The 7,695-nt window shown below is 28.0% G+C and overlaps 1 long non-coding RNA gene across 1 annotated transcript; it reads left to right on the top strand.

Annotated features, from left to right (window-relative positions):
* Positions 1 to 3,634: 3,634 nt before the first annotated feature.
* Positions 3,635 to 7,453, top strand: LOC139905608 (uncharacterized). The gene is made up of 2 exons (XR_011780507.1): positions 3,635 to 6,517; positions 6,573 to 7,453. It is a non-coding gene; the product is annotated as an uncharacterized lncRNA (long non-coding RNA).
* The last annotated feature ends 242 nt before the right edge of the window (positions 7,454 to 7,695 follow it).

Raw genomic sequence — 7,695 nt, 5'->3', positions numbered from 1 at the left:
ATTCAAGATTAATTTCCATAAATATCATTATTATTAATTATATTATCAAAATTGTTTTGGATACCAAATGTATAGAAAATGATGCATCATTATTTTGAACAACATCCGGTATACATAAATTGACCTCCAGGAAATCTTACATATACAAATGATTTTCTAATATGCCCTTTTTAAAGCCAAAAAAGTAATCATTGATCTTTATATAATTACATAATATATAACCGAAAATGTCAGGCATAATGCCAAAAAGCTACTCTCCTCAAGATCAAAAGAACATGGGCAGTGACTTAATACAAAAAAATGTATTTAACAAAATTAAGAAAAGGAGGCAAATTTACTTTTTACACTATTTATGATATATCTATCTATATTTAATAGACATATTTTGATCAATTATAAGCTTTGTGTTTGAATTTCTCGGATACATTGATACCCAATATTGTTGAATACAGTTTCAAAGCTTTATTTGATTTATGAGACTGAATTTATTCCTTCAAATGGTTAATCAGAACAATTTATATATAGAAATTGACGTAATTTGTCGGAAAACCCAAAGTAATCCATTTTTACTCCTATAAACAACACAAATTTTAAATCACACAACCTGTTTATTTTGGTGAAGGTTTGAAGATTATAATATGATAAGTTTTTAGAAATATATCGTTATTGGTTTGTTCCAGAACTTTGCATGTATATACGTCTACGCACGTATGATGATGTGATAACCCACCTTAAGTCAATTGTTGTTGTAGATTGAATCGACAGTTCATGTTAATAATTCTAGCCTTCATAATTATAAAACTCCTACAAGTTTATTTTTTAAATAATAAATATATCCTTCAAATGGTCTGCAAATCAAGAAAAAAACACATATGTGGATCGTCATCATAAAAGCAAGATATAAATATATATTTTTTCAAAATTTGTGTTCTTCGAACAGTTACCGTCAATTTCTAATAACAAATTATTTGTATTAAACCTATGGAGTTTGACAAATTGTATTGAAATTTGACAAAATTTATCATCAAAATAATAATTATTTTTGCATGGTCTTAGAGTGTCATTCAAATCTTTCATATTGATAACATAAACATTATTTCGAAATTAGTTGAATCGTTTATTTTTAGAACTTTTTATAAGAATTTAATTTATTAATCTTGTTGATTAGTCTTTTAACCGTTAAAATACTAATTGGGTCCTTTTTAACCACTTTTTTAATTTGACTGTTTGTTTGGCCATAGCTGGTTATAAATTTGTAAACTTGTTTGTATCTCTAGAAATTAAGTGAAACACATAATTTTTATTTATTCAGTCTACTATTATAATCTACATATGTGGCATATCAACCCACAAGTAAGTTAAAATTATTTTTCTCAAAATTGAGTGTGGATTACATTTCTATTCTTTAACAAATTATCATCCATTTCTATGATCAAATTTCTTTTATTAACTCTTTGGAGAAGCCGTATTTTGAAATTATTGTAGCCAAAATTGATCTTCATAATATAAAAATGAGAAGTTGATGAATTATACCTGAAAGGGCCATATCGTGGGAATACAAGTTTTTTAAATCAAATAAAGCTTTTAAATTGTAATCGAACTTCTAAGGTATCTTGACTTATTCCATGAATTTAAATACAACACCTTTAATTGACTCAAATAGCTCTGTAAAATATTTGGTTGTATATATATAGGTAGTAAAAAATTTTTTTCTTGATTTTTGATCCAAATTGTTAATATGTTGCCAAACAACATATATTTTATATATGTTAGATACATGTTGACATCATTCTTATAGTTATTTATGTATTATTTACATACTTAGAATGTTTTTAGGGACACATGAGTTCATTATATGAACAATTTAGAGATAACACAATTCTAACTCTTCACACATATTTGAATACAAAACCTGTGTGTATGAAATATTGGGATTTATGTTCAATTGAAGGGGTTGTTTTTCTACTTTTTCGAATTTATATGAGCACTAGTTCGAAATATAACCGATTCAAAGTTTCATTAGTTAGCACATCAAGTTCAATGTTTGAAAGAAGGCATGGAAGGAGTTATTTACTTTGTCCATAATATCACCAAAAATTGTATTATGTTCCGAGCGGATCTTGTAATCAAGGATGCAGCACGATTCAAGCCAAGAATGATAAAGATTATTGAAGCCGGTAGAATTCACATCAATTAAATGAAGATACAAGATCACCGGCAACGACTTCATGAATTTTCATTAAATTACCATGCTATAAATATTATAACTTGTCAATAATGAATCCAAATTTATCTGCAAAGCCCTGTACATTAGAGTGTCCCGTTAATGTATTTTTTTGAGCTATGAAAACACAACAGGCATCAAAATATGCATAATTTTACACAAATTGTGAACATTAAATAAAATGTATCATTTGGAGGGCTCCACCGCTTTTCAAAGTTTTGTAAAAATTTACATTCACAGATTTAAACCCTATGTATACAAAAATGAATTTGGAAAGTTATTTTATGATAAATTTATTACATTTTTCGATAATTAAATTGAATATTGAAAGGTATTTTATTATTAAAATCAATGATCAAAAATATAGAAAAATAATATAATTAAATTAGAGATTCTTATTTTTGTGTCCAAAATTCAGCATTTCTGCTCAATATTTCAATTTATTTCTTATAAAGTCATCAAAGCAAGTAAACATTTATCAAATTGTCAAGGTGAACAAGTTCATTATATATTTCTTTGCTTATCATACAGATGGATAATATTATTTTCATCTTTGATTATTAACATATATATTTTTAGACGATTTAAAAAAAGAATGTTAATTTAAGCTCCAAATGCTTGTTGGTGGTTGTAAGCTTAAATTTGAATTCAAAGCACTCAGAGAAAACTCGATTACAAATTATTGGCATATAAGTAAATTGTAAAAAATAGTTGCATGTACCATCCATCTATAAGAAATTTCCTTAATTTTCTCTTTTTTCATACGTATACATACAAGCATTAAGATTAACCTCTTTTACATGCAACCGTCAAATGTAGGTCTGGAAAAGTGATGCAAATATAAATTTCACAACATCATAAATAATAATTAACCTCCCAAAAATATATACATTCTTTTTTTGCCAAATAGGTATAATTTTATACTGGATCCCAAGTTGTTTAAATATAAAGAAATACGAAAAATTTCTAACATACATAAGCTACAAATATATTTTCTGTGCAAAAAAAAAATCCTGAATGTAAATTCAATGCTAATTTAATTTTTCTTGATAAAAATGGCTGGTTGACATCCATGATTGATGTTTATTTGTCCTGATAATAGAAACAATCGACTTCTATTTTAACAATGAATAAACATTGCACACCATCGATATTGGTAATAATAAAAAGTAAATTAATTTTGTGACCGGCTTATTGAAGAGTTTTGGATGCCGATAAGGATATTTGCATATATATATTTATTAACCATTATGTTTTATTTGCTAAAAACCATTATCAAAATTAATTTTCCCATCAAACACACGCCGTGTATCACGAAAAACATATATAATTTACATTACATACATAGTTTTATAGCTGTGTATCTATTCAATCTATAAAAAAAAAATGGGGAAATTCGCTTGTTAGCCTGGGCTACGATAAATCTTTTTTCCTCGTGAGATATCACTTTATAATTTTTCCTCGTAATTTATTGATTTTTTTCTTTCGCTTCGTTAGTAAAGGGTGTTTCATTAACAACTTCTCACTAGAAAAACAACTATAATGAAATAATTAATAGTTATTTTTTCTTTCAATAATTGGTCTTGGCGCCTTTGAGGCGAATATATTCTTTGATGACATTGCTAAAGATCAAATTTTTCCTGTACTTTTTGCTCAATGTTTTGGAAAGCATAAGATAATTGCTTCTGCATCACAGTCAAGTTTGTAGCAGGTTGATTCATTTCATCAAGTCTTCTCTGCAGGATGGACCATAAATTTTTGATCGGAGACAAGTAAGGTGAATTGGATAGGCATACATCTCGACCCCAGAAGGTGAAAGAACTGAATTCAGTCCGTTTTGTGGGCAGTTTATACGTAAGTTGTTGTGCTTGGTCTTGATGAACAATTGCCATCGACATATTTCTCAAATTTTGCGGCGAGTTGGAGGACCTTAAATTGTGTTTCTGGACTTTAGAGAGGCAAAATGGGGTTACATACATAATACTGGCAATCAACCATGCAATTTTTAAACAGAATTGCAGCCCAAAGATTGCAGTTCTGGTGTGACACCATTCCCCAAAAGTTATGCCCTCTGGTGAATATTTAATGACATGTCTTGATGGAGTATTTTCTCTTGTGTAGTTCCACACACGGTCATTTCTTATATTTTGGGGATGAAAGAGTTCATATGGGCTTTCATTCGTAAACTTCACACGCTTCCAGTCCTCCACTGTCCGTTCCCTTCTCTCCATGTAGAAGTTAAATCCTGCTTTCCTCTGTTTCTCTGTCAGCATTGGCTCCTTCTGTTTCTTGTAGGTATAACAGCTCAATTTTTTAAAATAAATATGAACCGTATTTTTGCTGACTGGATACCCTTTGGCTGTGAGCCGTTTTGAAAGTTTATGCATGTAAAGATTGATGAGATGATGGTACGTTGAGACACCTTCTATATATTAAATTAAAACGGTAAATTTATGGAGGTTGTATAGTTAGATTTATAATAATATTTATAACAGACCTAGCTGACTAAAAAAATTCCACATAGCCGACTATATTTGTGCAAATATTGATCTAATGGTCTATGCTTCACATAATTTATTAATATTAATTAATACGATTTAATTTATAGATTTTGATATATTTACCTACTTTATTTGCGTTGGACTTGACAATTTATACATATATTATCAATGTTGTATAGCAGAAGTGATATCTGAACAAATTGTAAGCTTTTCAAGCAGACTTTACAAGTTAAAATTTCGCTTTATTCATAAACATCATCACTCTTTATAATTAACATCAATTTATTGACACTCTTTATTCATACCTATTAAAATTACTTCTTCAAAAATAATGTATTTTGCATTAAATATAAAAGTGGACATTTGAAATTTATAATCTGCCACATATTACTTATCAATTAGTAATTTTCATTAGATAGTAGAAAAAACTATGTCATTTATATATTTACCATCTAATTAATATTCAAAGTATTGCATTATCCTCATACCGTATACATACTCTAAATTCTTCAAATATAATCCTTCATCGCATTTTTAGGTTGCACCAATACTATTTTTTTAAATGTTCCTTTAATTGATAAGATGGAGTTGTACTGAATAACTAAATATAAGTATAGTAAAAATTATAGTATTACATTTAATCTATCTAACCTAGGATATTTTGGTGAAATCCATATACATAAATTATATTTCTTTCTCTAAAAATCACATGGGTGCGAATTCAAGAGAATAACTTCTCCCGATTCCATTTATACAATTTCAATATACATGTTAAATTTTCTATAAAATAAAAACTTGTACAAAACATACATTAAAAATATTTTAACAACAAATAATTGTAAGTAAAATAATATGATAAACTATTGAAAGCATTTATTTAGAAGGGTTTTCTCATATCCCAGGAAATTTTCGTTCATCGGGAAATATTTTTTCAAACTTTGGAATCCTGTTTGTTAGTTTTGTGAAATTTATGTATTTATTTTTATACTTTAACAATAAAAAAATTAAATTTAACCTACTCCTATCCAATTACTCTTAACACTCATTTTCTTCGTTATATATTATTACTTATAGTTAAGGGTGATAATTTTGGTAAGATTGGAAAAGCGTGCGAGGAGAAAAGAATAAATACGCACAGCATCATTGATTAAATAATATACATCTTCTACTATCAATAACGTTATCATTCCCGCCTATATTATTCAATATTAATATAATATTAGATGCTGATAGTCGATAGAGAACTGAATAAAATGTCTAAAATAACGTCTCCTTCTGTCTGGATTTATGAAAATGGAGGCCCAGGAATTTGGAAAATACTTACCGGATGAAAAACAGATGGCTTGTCGGATTTGTCGATATAAATGTGCCTTTAGTCCCCTCTCTAGAATTCCACACCACTCATTATCCTCATCTCATATCAAGAGCATGTATATTCATCTAAAAAATCAAGTGTATGATGAATACATCATGTCAGACTTTAATTCTGATCTCACAAAGATACTTATTACATGTAATATACCCTTATCCATTGCTAATCATCCTACGTTCAAAATATTTATGGAGAAATACACGGGTAAGCACGTCCATTCCCGAGGAACCATCATTGAATTTATAGAGGATGTTGGTAATGATACCATTTACAGAAATACCCACATTGTAAATTGTGAAGTTGAGATAATTTTCAGCATGTCTTGAGTCATCTACACCAAATTACGATCAAGTTATCAGTAAAAACTATAAAATATTTACTAATTTCGAAATGGAACTCTGAATTTTGTACTATCTAACAGTAAGTATTCAATTTTTTTTATAAAATCTAACCATAAAATATGATTCTATTTTAGCTAAACATATCAAGAATTATGATACACAACTAAATGGCAAAAACAACTGCTTAAATGGTCACAGCAACGGGGGTAGTTGCATTGGGTGTAGCATTATAATTAGCAATTGTGTGTATCTTTCATGATAATAGTATGTTGTTATACAAGCATTAATAACCGGGCGAAAATCTTTTTTTGATGCTCTTAATAAGGAGTAATATCGCTGGACATTACTACATAATTAGGTTTCGCTCTAAATCTTTACGATATCATGTTATAAAACTACATTAAGTCAAGAATGGTTGCCTGAATTGTCTTATCAGTTATAAAGGAGTCTTATTTTGATATCTAAGATAAGTAATTAAGGTTTAAAATTTGACTGCATGGATCAACTTTTCTTTTTTTAGATAAACATGAAATGAATGAAAGTGGGATTCTAAAAGCTGTTACTACTAAAATCGGAAGAAGATATGGATTTAAATCTAACATTATTTTATGATTTTGACATTTACTTTATTATTAATAATTATGAAGATATCATCGGTAGAGATATATCTATCCTGTGCACAATTGTATATGCAACTTGCACATGAGGAAAAAAGGGTGACGATATTTTTGATTAAACTCCACGTCTGGCTTGTGTTTTGCATCCTAAAGTATGGAATATTGAACTGAATTCCGATGTTAGAACAAGAAAATATTATTTGGATCAATCTATTATTTCAATACTCTGTATTTATAATTTATTGTTATTATTAGTTATAGGATTCTAATTCTTTAATTTTGTATATTTAACTTAAATGTATGATGGTTTATTTTTTATTTTTTAGTATGTAGATTATATTTAATTTAAGCCTTCTATTTTAAACTTGGAACTTCAAATATATTTCGAAATACTCTTACTTTGTCGTTTTATTAGTTATTATTCTGAGAATATGGTTCATAATGAATTACAATTTCATGGAGTGTCACGTTTTCAAATCTACTGTAACGGATAAAAACTGTCTAAGTCAATTATACGTAGTATATCTTTATTAAACATTTTGCTAATAAATATTTCGTTATACCCTCAAAAATCCTAATAAAGCAGGCAGCTGATAAATACTGATGTGTTTATGAGTGAGAATCACATCAGTATTTTAAA

Source organism: Lepeophtheirus salmonis, chromosome 1 (assembly GCF_016086655.4).
Source record: "Lepeophtheirus salmonis chromosome 1, UVic_Lsal_1.4, whole genome shotgun sequence".
Classification (NCBI taxonomy): Eukaryota; Metazoa; Arthropoda; class Copepoda; order Siphonostomatoida; family Caligidae; genus Lepeophtheirus; species Lepeophtheirus salmonis.
This window is presented reverse-complemented; position numbering and strand designations above follow the sequence as displayed.